Source organism: Tamandua tetradactyla, chromosome 25 (genome assembly GCF_023851605.1).
Source record: "Tamandua tetradactyla isolate mTamTet1 chromosome 25, mTamTet1.pri, whole genome shotgun sequence".
Lineage (NCBI taxonomy): Eukaryota > Metazoa > Chordata > Mammalia > Pilosa > Myrmecophagidae > Tamandua > Tamandua tetradactyla.
In genome coordinates this window covers 41,377,422-41,390,250 of record NC_135351.1, presented here as the reverse complement: position 1 = coordinate 41,390,250, position 12,829 = coordinate 41,377,422, and positions in this window count along the sequence as shown.

Here is a 12,829-nt window from a genome sequence, read left to right as displayed (position 1 = left end):
GGAAGCTAGCAAACATCGTCATGTGCCTTTCCAGCCGACAGAAGTGTTCTGGTCCCATTGGACTTTCCTGAATCAAGGTGTCTTTCCCTGGATGCCTAGGTTGGGTATTTTCATGGCCTTAGAACTGCAACCTTGCAACTTAATAAATTCCCTTTTTAAAAAGCTATTTTATTTCTGGTATATTGCATTCAGGCAGCTTTTGCAAACTGAAACAATTGTCAAAAAACAGATATTCATGTTCTGGGCCCCAAATGTTGGGAGGGAGGCATTTGATATGGGGGAAAAGTAAATACCTAGAGAATAAAAGCAGTTGAAAGAAAAAAGGAAATTTTGCTACTTATTGAAAACACCTGGTGACAATTGTCTCACAGGATTTTTAACAATTTTGAGTGCAGCTTAAAGGTAACTTTTCTTATTTGTGTCTTATAGTTTTGTTTTCTTTCCTTTTTTATAATTTCCTTGCAGTTCTCCTTTACATGAAGTACAGGGATATTTTATCTTTCAATATGACAGGGAGTACATTAATTAACTTTCTTAGCATTGTAAAATATACTCATTTTAGGCAGATGTGATTAATGCCAGTGGCATTATAAAGAAAACATCTGTGAGGGACAATTGTAATCTGACAAAGAGAAAAAGGGTTAAGCAACCTTTAATTTCTTGAATTTGGCAAATCTCCCAAGGCTTTTAGGAAGAGACTGTTTATGTTTGCTGCCAGGTGGATGCAAATTCATTCCACAAAAAGGAATTAATTTACTAAGGTGTGATGCATCTTTTCTCTTTTCTATTCTGGTAATTGAATATTCATCAAAAACAAGTACTACTAATTAGAAGATTATTCCATTTACTGGCAAATAGTGAACTTGCTATTCCTATCAAATAAATCAAGAGTTGACAAAATCAAATCCTTTTAGTTGCTACTGCTCAGATAATTTTTTTAAATGGCCAAAATATACAATTCGTTTCATTTAAGGAATCTCTCTTCAGTAACTAAAGGATTTAAACTTTAATCTGTTTAGGAAATGAAGGTTTTAGGTCAACAGTTAGCTTACAAAATTTTATCTGATTTTAACAGGACTTTCTACTTGCTGGAATCTAGCAGTTTGGTGAAATTAACAATGATCATGGGCATTTCCTCAATTTTTAAATTTATCTAATGTGAGTGGTTTATTTGGGGAGTGGTTTCAATAGAAGTTTGTTTTAGGCAGTTTACTTATTCATGTGATGTTTAGCAATGAGGCTATTTACATAGTTTTTCTAAAGACTAATTAATAGTGACATAAACATTAAAACTTTTATTTGTTGCAACTATTTGACCTTTTGTTATTTTTGTGTCTTATGTTAAGTCCTGCTTCTGCTTAAAAAAAAAATAGTGAACTGATTGACAGCAGAGGCCATACTTGATGACCCTTTATCTGAAGGGAACTTGCAGTGGGTGAGGTCTGGTCTGGAAAACAGCGGGATTGGCAGAATTCTGAGTGTGAGGTCAGTAGGTCCATCTCTCCACTGCTGTAGGCTTTCCCCCAGGTAAGACTTTGAAGAACATGAAGGATTGTGTGTTGAAATGGATGAACCCAAGAGAGAGGTTTGATAAATTCCTCCACTTGCGCAGCTGTGAATAAAGTTGTCGTGTGTCCATAGAAGCACCTTTTGGAAGGTCCACCAAGAAACAGGTTTCACACAGGGGCAGGTGATCTGAGCAGAGTCGAGGGTAGAGGAAGCAGAGACAAGGAGAAGGTGGTCTATAGTGGATCCTTCCACTGAGGAGGGGGGCACACGTGCAAGCGTGTTGGGCTGCCAGTGGGGGACTCGCAGAAGAAAACACGGATTTAAGATTGTGAAATTCTCATTTTCCACAGTACGAGGCAACTGATCAATATTTAATTTTTTTTTAATTGAGGAAAAACTTTATATGTGTATTCTTTGGAAATATGACTCCAAATATGAGAAAACAAAGCAAAAAATAATAATTGTTTAGAAAATTGGGAGGGTGGTCTCATGAGGGTAGGCCAGAAACTATAGTTTCCTGTAGTACCTTTTTTATTTAGGTAGAAGTAATAGAGGGATACCTGACAAAGGGGGTGGGTTCTCAGCCAGAAGCACTCAAATGACCAATTCCTGAGATGCCAGGATTTCAAAGAGAGAAAGTTTATTGCTAGGCAGGAAGCAGGAGAGCAGGCAGCCTATGGGCCCCAGAATCTGTCTCCCCAAGTGTAGGGGGTTTAAGGTTTTTATGGATTCTAACAAGGGGAGATGAAGTCATTACAATTCCAATAGCAAGTGTAAGCAGAAAGGGAGAGAGACAGAGTTACCATCTCAATAGCAGGCATAGGCAGAAATAATTTACAAATGTAAAGGAGTGACACTGTGCTAAATCCAGTTAGTGATTGGTTTTGAGCTTATTTAAGTTCCTCCATTAGCATTAGGGTGTTTGCCCTTACAAGTTACTTTGAAAAAAGAGGGGATAAAGAAAGTAACAGCTTTTACAATCATAAGGGCACAAGATAAGAGCTTTTACAATCATTATCAGAGATCAGTGCAGCTGATCAGAGATTTTCAGTATTTCCCTCTCTGTACTCTTATACCAGAAAGATAAAAAGGGATATTTATATAATGATTCAGTGGTCATAATTAGTCATTAAATCCTAACCCCTCGGTTATGATAGAAAGAAGTGCTACTAGTATAATTAAATGGTTTACAAAATATGTATTAGAGATTGTAAGGATGAATTAGCCAAAGTTCTAGAAACAGGGCCTAATTACTATAGATATTTTATGATGGTTTAAGATTGTATTCAGGAGAAGTAAGGAGTGTGTGGGAAATTATCTCACTGCCCCTTAATCTTCTAGGATCTGGGAGAGAAAGTCATTATACCTATTGCCACATGTCCCAAAGAAGTGCTGAGAGACTCCAAGAGCTGGTCTTTGTCTTTGAAAGGGCCAAACTTGAAAAAAAAATTCTAAGGATATATATCCCAAAAATGTGGAAAAAGACATGATTCCTTCAAGGTATGATTTTGGGAGAATTTGTGGAGTTATTACTGTTGGTTTTCAGAATCTGAACTATCTAAGGGTAAATATCTATGACCACGATATCATCCAGGAAAGTGATGTTTGTATTCTACTTTGTAGTATTTATAGATCTTATTTAATTACTCAGACCATACAAAATTGGGATAATGGGTTTAGAACAGTGTACAGTTACATAACAGTACAGATATTATGGGAAATTTGCTTTTCACTTCCAAGGGTGGAAAGGCTTGTTTGAGGGTGAAGAATTTTCCCATTTTAAACACATTATTTCCATATATTCTTAATAAGGTTTTATGTTAAAAATTCAGAAAGAATGTTGAATTTGATTACTTTTTTATACCTACGTATAATTTTAATAATTTTCCACTTTGCATATTATTTGCTTTTTTCCTTTAATTATGATAAGATTAACTACATATTTCTCTCACTGAGACAGTCTAATATTTGTAAAGTAACTATACATTAATCATGGTATATTTTTCTATAAATATACATATATACTAATTTTGATAATATACAGGATTTAAGGTTTATATCAACAAGAAAGATTTTTTCTTTTAATGTATAATAGTATGTGGTTTTTAATATTAATTCTGATGAACATAACTTGAATTGTCTCTGTTTCATTTCAAGCCTTCTTCGCCTACCCCTTTGCTTCTGCACTTGCAGCAGGTTTCTTTTTCTCATGCTTTACTGTAAATGTAGAAGCACTCAGACAGAATTCTCTCATCTTTTCCCCACAAGAGCAACACACCAACCTGCATAGGTACCATTTTTCTCTGTCTTACTTTTGGTTAAAACAAAAGACTTGCCTGTGTCCCTAAGGCACTTGATACTTTCTACATATGCTCTAGTTCCCACCTGTTCTCACCTTTTCAAGGGTGAGGCTTTTGACTCATGTTCTACCTCTCCACGCCATCAGGTTCTTTCCCTTGGGGTTGGCCCACTTCTTAACTACAGAAACCTGTAGTATCACACAGCTAACACCAAAACAGTAAAATTAGAATGCTGCCTCTGAGGCTACCTCATTAATATTGCATTTCTGCCCTTCTTTCTCAGAAAACGATCAGAACTTGGCCTACATTAACTTTATCCACCACATCCCTGCCACTTATTACTCAAATTATTCTAACAGGATTTTGTTCCTGTATCGATTAATATCTTTGATATGCTAATATTACAAATATGTTATCAAGTATAACTGGTCCTTCTCTGTTTTTATTTTGTTTGACCTCCTACAGCATAACACAAGTGGGCCACTGTCTTCATCCAGACCCCTTCCTCTCTGGCATTCTGGACTCCTCTCTGATTCACTGGGACGCTTCTCATTCTCCTTTGCTAGCGGTTTTTCCTCTGAAATGCTCAGCATTTTAAGTGGATGACTTCAAATTATGCTTCCAGTCTTACCCTCTCCCTTTACTTGCATATTCAATTGCTGCTTGACGAATCCATTTGAATGTATTACAAAATCTGAACATGAACCTAAGGAGTATTCTGTCTTCCCCTTACTTAAACATACACACTTGCTTACTTCAACTAGACTTCATTTGAGTAAATGGCTTCCTAACCCTTTCAGTTGCATTAGTACAAAACCCAAGAGTCATCCTTAGCAACTCTTTTCCTTAGCGTGGCTTTAATGTTAAATCCAGGATCAAGCCTGCGCATAAAGAGGCTTTAGTATGTGCAAACCCTGTAGACTCCTAGTTGAAGGCAAAATTATCAGTCTCCCAGGTTATCTCAGCTGCCTCTTATTTTGCTTTTCCTTTTCGACCCTTGTCTCTTATGCAATCTGGTTTCCAAGATTTTGAAATTATTTTATTAATGGAATCCAAATTCTGTAGCAAAGCTACCTGAACTAGCTCCCCTCAATGAGCATGGTGCATCTCTCTATTTACTTAGGTCTTTGATTTATCAGTGCTTTGCATATTTCAACATTCAGATACTGCATCAATTTTATTAAACATATAATTTTGTGTTTTTATTGCTATTGTAAATGGTCTTTTTTCTTTATTTTAAATTCCAGTTGTTCATTCTTGGTGTGTAAGAAATGGTCAACATCTGTATTGGCCTAGTATCCTCTGCTCTTGCCATGTGAGGGCTCCTAGAGCTCTGCTGTAGTCCCTTTGTGATTTTCTACCTGGAAAAATTCACGTATTCAAATAGAGAAGTTTTATTTCTTCCTTTCCAATCCATATGCCTTTTATTTATTTTTCTTCCAGCAGTGAGAGAGGATATCCTTATTTTGTTCCGTATTTTAAGGTATCCATCTTCTTACCATTAACTATGATATTAGCTGTAGGGCTTTTGCAAATCCCATTTATTATGATAGTAAAATCCTTTCTTTTCCTAAGTTGTGATAGGTTTTTTCCTTCCCAAAAGGAAGTCAAATTTTGTTGTATGCATCAACTGAAATAATCAGATGGCATTTTTCTTACATGGTCTGTTAATATGGAAAATGGCATTGAACGATTATCAAATACTGGATCAGCATTTACTGGATCAGCATTAACTGCATGTGGTCATGATTTACCTCACTATTATATATTGCTGGATTTGATTTTTTAATGTTATATTGAAGATTTTTGCATCATAAGCACACACAGTCTTGTCCTTCTGTTCTTGTAATGTATTTCTCTTATTTTGACTGTTATTAGGGTAGCGGTGGCATCAGCATTTGTGCTGGGAAGTATGGCCTCCTCTTCTATTTCTGAAGAGAGTTGAATTTTCCCAGTGCAATCTTCTGGGTCAAGGGTTTTCTTTCTTGGAACTTTTTTATTAAACTGCAAGTTTAATTTCTATAGTAGAATTCAGGTTATTCAGGGGATCAATATTTTTGTTGAGTGAATGTTGGTAGTTTGTGTCTTTCAAGGAATATATCCATTTCTACTAAATTATTGAATTTACAGCTAGAGTTGTTTGTAATATGCTCTTGTTATCATTTAAAGTTTGTGGGGTCAATAGTGATATCTCCATTTTCATTCTTTATATTGGTAATTTTTTTTGGTCATTCTGACTAGGGGTCCACCAGTCTTATTGATATTTGCAAAGGAATGCTTTGTCTTAAATCATATTCCCTGTTGTTGTCCTTTTTAACATTTTGTTGACTTCTTTTCTGATGTTTATTATTTTCTTCATTCTGTAGCTTTGGATTCAATGAGGTCTTTTCCTCTAGGATGTTTTTTTTAAGGTGGTGGCTGAGGTTACTTAGGTGATGGTTTAGATTTGAAACCTATCTTCTTTTTTAATATAACCTTTTTCTTTTCTTTTTTTTTTTGAACAATGCATGATCTGGGAATCAAACCCAGGTCTCTCTCTAATATAAGCTTTTTATGCTATAAATTTCTGCCTAATCATCCCTTGAGCTGCATTCCGCACATTTTGCCTCTTCATTAGCACTTATTTCAAAACATTTTTATGTTTCTTCAGAATTCTACTTTGACTCATGGGCTATTTAGAGATGTTTCTTTAATATTCAAGGATTTTCTGATATCTTTCTGTCATTGATTTTTAGCTTCATTTTATCATTTTCTAAGAATATTATAAGATTTTGATTTTTCATGACTTTGTTTTGTGGCCTGCAATGTGGTCTGAATTCATGAATGTTTTCTCTGTGCTTGCTAAGAATGTGTTCCCTGCTATTGTTGCATGGCATGCCCTTTATAGGTCCATTAGGTTAAGTTGATTGATAATGTTCTGTTTCCGTATTGGGTTTCTGCTTATATGTTCTATAAATGACTGGGACTGTAGTGTTAATTAGTGTCTGCAGGTATCATATAGGTGAGTTTTGATTTTTACCCAATGTGACAGTCCTTTAACAGATTGTTAGATGAGCCACACTTAGAGTTATTGCTATGGTTGGATCAGAATTAACCACCTTGGCACTTGTTTCTCTTTGTTTCACTTGTCCTTTGTATTCTTTTTAATAGTAGTGATTTTAAAGTGCCTGTTTGTTCAAATAGCTATGTGACATATGAGTCTGCTTCTAATGAACGTTTGTCTCTTCAGAGCATGAGAGAGTTTTGGTTGCATTTTTATGGATAGCAATTTTAAATTGGAAGCTAGAAATCTTGTGAGGGACAGCACATGGTGCTGTGAATACTTTTTGTGTTTGGGATGAGCATGTCTTTCCTTGTTGTAGTCTTTGAGTGCAGGGTGTATGCTAATTCTGACTGAGCTGATTGCCAGGTGTGCTGTTGCTATGACACCAACAGCACGTCCTGGGACTGAAGTTCCTCCATTGATACCTTAGGTGTGGGGTGGGCCTGCTTCCCCAGAGGCAGTTCCTACAATGTCTGGTTCCCACTTGGCTCTGGATCTTCCCTTTGTGCTGGTGCCTGGAGATAATGCCTCCTGTCACTTTCCTAGTTGAACTCCATTATTTTCTTCACCCAGTGCTTGTTAGCTTTATTCAGCTGTGTCTGCATCTCAAGGAGGTTTGGCACACATGTAAGGCCCCTCTTCATGTGGGGCCTTAGGAATATTCAAACAGTACACTGTAACCTTTTGACTGTACTTTTTATCCACTTACTGTATTCTATAAATATTTTTATGTTTAAAACACGGCATACACAGCATGTGTATTTCCTGTTCACTTGTGCATGGGCTAAAATCAGAAAAACTTCCTTGCCTTATTACTTTACCTGATAGTTTATTTAATATTTCAGTGCCCTTTGTAGAAAAAAATATTACATGCTAAATAAATATTCTCCATATTTTTGGGGGGATGAATGTTCAGCAAATTATTTCAGTGGTGGCACACTGAAATTAATATGGTACTTATTAAAAATGCATTTAGTGTTAGCTGCAGTAGTTCTTTCAAGAAACCGTATTGGGTTTCTGCTTACATGTTCTATAAATGACTGGGACTGTAGTGTTAATTAGTGTCTGCAGGTATCACATAGGTGAGTTTTGTGTTGCAGTGCTGGGGGTCCTTTTCTCATACCTCCCTGGGTCGGGCATTTTTTGTTCACTTTCTTTCCCCCGTGACAGTTGGTTTCTATCTGTGCCTTAAGATGGGCAGTTATTGTTCCCAATCCCTTGCAGATAAAGGCTTTCCTTCTGGAGGAGGCAAAGCAGAGATTGTTCTGTGATGGATGTTGTTAGTGGTTGATTTCTCACCCACAAATAACAACACAAGAAACGCTTTTAAATATTCTCCCTTATACTCTCCATAATTCCCCGTAAGGGGCCATGAGTCCCCTTGTAGGATTCATGCAGGGAAGGTCTACAGGGAGGTGCAGTGCAGACCCCCTTATATCAATAGCCCCTAAGGGTTTATACTCAGTGTTTAGTAATTTAAAAAAAAGTTCATCTGTATCTTCTTATTGGCTTATATGGAGTCTAGTGAAATTTGCCTCATTTAAGCAATGTTTGAGTCCTGTTTCTTCCTGCAGGAAGTCATCTTTCCTTAGGTTTCTGATTACTTGGTTGCGCTGGACCTCAGTTCTCTGATAGGTTTTCAGCTTCTTGTGATTTTTCTTGACACAGGCTGAGAGCAACACTCTTTCCAGTTCTGTACAACTCTGAGTTTCATCACTTCTTTTTGATTGTGGTCATGAATTGTCTTTTTTAAAAGCTACAGTAATAGGCTAAGTTGATACATTAATAGCATATACATGATTTAGATGATAAACAAACAAAACACAGAAGTGGTCAAAAGAAGGGGATTATGGTGTTTCATAAAGCCTGAGAAGAAAAATGATGATTTTTCATTGCAATATAACTTTCAATATTTTTTGCAATTGTGCATGAATACATTTTCCACTAGTGACTTTAATATATTTAGTCCTAGTCCCTGATGTGCTAAATTATAATAATTGATTGCACTTTGTCTGTTTATTAATGGTAACCTTGTATTAGCAGTAAAAATTAACTGTTGTTCCCTTTAAAATTGAGGAATGAACTGAATGAGTCAGGAGCATAAGAGATAAGCTCCCCATCCACATAGCTCATTTAGCATGATTCTTCTCTCTCAGCATCCTGTATGTAGAAATGGAGATCTGGTCACCTTGAGAGATGCCAGACACTCTCATTAGTGGCCTAAGGCAGTTTCTATTTTTACAGTTTGACCCAACACTCATCTGACTTTAAACTGGGACACAATCCCTCTCATTGTCTTGCTCAGCATCCAAACTTCCTCTTTTTTGTGCCAAAGGACAATTATAAATTTAACCACACTGCCTACATATTAGCACAGCACTCAGTAATCAAATACCGGCATAATGACCACCTTTCCATTATGCCTGAGTTTAATTTCCAGCAATATGAGATTGTCAGCATGTCAAGGAATGGTATACTCTCTCTCCACCAGCTTGGGTAATGTTTTTCATAAAATATTGAATCAGAGTAAAGTATCAGTATACGAAGCCATGAAAGAATGATGCATAGACCACATGTTTTGTTGTTTCTGTCTTTTCCTACTTTCTAGCCAAATCTTAAAATCTAAATCTCATTATTAGGGGGTTATCTCTGTAACATACCTGATATAGTGTAATTTGCTTTAGTTCACATGAATCTACTGAGTTTATTGAATTTAAAGACCTAGTCAAGGTTTTGCCTCTGATGTTGCTTTCTCCAGTTCTGGGTGTGAGTATGTACAACAGAGGCATGCTTTGGTTTTATTTTCGTCTGTGATCAAATGGAAAGTTCATTTAAGGAGAATAAAAATTAAGAAACGAGAAATAAAAATTTAAGTTATCGGCATTACCATTTCTGGACATTTTTTAAAACAGCTTTCTAAGCCAGCCTTTAAAGCAGGTTGAACATATCACTCTTCGTTGCTTTCCAATTCCATGGTGGTAAACCACGTTTGTTGTAGATTTCTACCTAGGTTTTTTAAGAGGTGTGATAATTTGGCACTTAGGTTTTCAGGGTCATATGAAAATTGGGATTAAGTTTTCTCATCCTTAAATATTTCCTTTGTAGCTTTATATCGAACTAGTAGTCATTTCTATGCTAAAAATAGTGTTTTAATACAATTCCAACCAATATCTCATGAATACATTCATCTTCATACTCTAGATTCTGACCATGTCAGAAGTAGGCAGGACCTGCAAGGAAAATATGGGATACTTGGGAAACTGAATAATTCACAGATACTTACAGAGCAATGTAAGGTTTTATTTCATTTCATTAATTTACGTATTTGTTTATTTTTTATTAGAGAGGTTGAGGGTAGAGAAAAATCATGTGAGAATATGGAGTTCCCATATACCTAAACCCATTATTAACACCATGCATTTGTACAGTACATTTGTTACAATTGAAAGAATATAATTATAATAGTACTATTAACTAAAATTGTCCAAGGTATATGTTAATATTCTTTATTTATCTTGTATAGTCCTATGTCATTTAAAAATATTTTACTTTAGTAACATATATACAAGTTGTTCAATTCCCTTGGCTGCTGAAGCAAATACCGCCCAGTGGGTTTGGCTTAATAGTGGGAATTTATTGGCGAATGGCTTTAGGCTGGAAAAAGTCCAAACTGAGGTGTTGTCAGGTGTTGCTTTCTTCCAAAGACTGTGGTCCTCTGGTGCTGACCGCTGCTGACCCTCGGTCCTTAGCTTGTCACATGGCAAGTCACATGGTGGCATCTCCTGGCCTCTCTCTTTTCTTCTTGTTTCATTGGTTTCGGCTTCTGGCTGCTTCTTCTGTGACTTACTCTCTCTTCCTCTGAATTTCATTGTGCTTATAAAGGATTCCAATTATAGGATTAAGAACCAGCCTGTTTCAGCTGGACCACCCTTTGACTGAAATAACCTCATCAAAAGGTCCTTCTTACAATGCGTTCACACTTACAAAAATGGATTGAGTTTTTCCAGGGTACATAACTCCAAACCACTACACAGACCTTTCACTTTTCCCCACATGCAGATATACTTTTTCAGTAGTGAACATAGTAGGAAACTATGTCAGATTGTGAATCAGATTCAAAAGAGACAAAGTGAGCAAGGAGACAAGCTGGGTGTCCATGGCAGAAATTCATGTGAAAGGTTATGGGAATTTAGAATAGAGTAGAGAAATTGATCCATAGAAAAAGGGATAGATTACAGATGTATTTATATAGCAGTGAGAGAAAAGAATAATAAAAAATTAGTCCCTGGATTAGAGTTTGAGCAACCTAAACTGAGTAGGAATGTCATGAAACCATCTGTATTAAGAAATTACCAATTATAAATGTATTCTACACTGTGTTAATTCTTTTAATGTTTTTTCCTAGAAAAACTGTGTACTTAGCTATATAGCAAAGCCATGCCATGATTTGCTTCATTTGTGACTCTTCTGCTAGGAGACACTCCCAGTCTGGAAATGAATGTCCCCTTGATGGGCTACAATGACTCCCAGCCATGGACACTGAGCTTGCTTTGCTTGTCACAAATGCCAGAATTTGTTTGTGATGCACAAATGCATCACAGTGCAGTTTGTGATGACAGCTAGGATCGAGAGGTAGGAAGAATTCAAATGTGACTAATATGCAGCTCCTTCCTTCAAGTGCATATAATTGATGGGGAAAATTTGTATCTATGTGTAAGCTTGCAAATTGGCACCATAGATCGGTAAAGTTAGTATCAAATGAGCAATACTGATAGTCACAGGTATTTGAGAGAGAAAAAAAATAACACCCAGGTCTTGGAGTGTGAAGGGGAATAATTTGTTCATTTTTTAGACTTTTTGGATATATTATGTAGGCAAGAGGAAAATGTTACATTTATCAGCCAATATCAAGATGATAGATTTAAAATACAACCAAATATAACCATGTGATTGCAGTAAATATGTGGTCTACATACTCTAATTAAAAAGTAGATATTTTAGATTGGGTTTTAAAAAGACCCAACTGTAATGCCTCCCTAAAGATTGTCCACTTAAAATTTAAAGATATGAATGGGTTAAAAGTAAAAACAAAACAAAAAAAATCAGAAGAAAGCTAAAACAAGGGAGTGCAAGCACAAATAGTTGAGCAGGAAGTTTTTACTAATCTCTCCCTCCTCTAGAAAAACGAAGGAGCTGGAGAAAGAGCCCAGAATTAACTAGGTGGTGGTCAGGCATTTAGAACCGCCACAGGAAGGCAGAGGAAGTGAGTGGCTGCCCAGAACTCAGCTTTTAAGTAACAGCAGGAACCAGTGGCCAGCCCTATTGCAGCAGCTTTGGAAATGGCCATGGCTGGTACAACTTGGCCAGGGTGGCTGGAGCGGCAGGCTGGGCAGGGCTGGCAGGGGGAGCCCTCTCTTCTAAAAGTAGGCATTGAGCAGCAAGAATGGTCTGGGGCACCCATGATGGGGTAGTGACGAGGCTGGCATCAGTTTCCAACCTCTGGGCAGCAGCGCTTCCAGCTTTTGCCAGCAGCCAAGTACTTTCTTTGGCTGTTTTCTTCCTTTTCTTCTTCCTTCTGTCCATGGGCATTTCCCAGTCTGGCCTTGTGCAGAGGGCACAGCATGGACTCAGCCTTGGTTTCAGTCGCCTTGGCACCAAAGGCGTCTGGCCTCACACCAGCACCCGAGGACCACGCGCCCTGTTGCATGGGTTGTATTTCTTATTTCTGGTTCTCATACAGTTCAGTCTGGTGGACCCCTGAGGGTCCAGCACAGACGCCAGCAGAATCTTTTAGCCTTAATCCAGCATTCCCAGGGACATAAAGGGCCAGCCTACATCTTTCTCTTTTTAATTTTAGTTGGTTGTTCTGTTTTGTTCTTGTTCTTTCTCTGTTTTATATTTTTGGATTGGCGGATCTCTGAGGGACGAGCAGCAAGGCTGGTCTAGGTTTCTGTCTCAAAAACAGCTGCTTTGGACT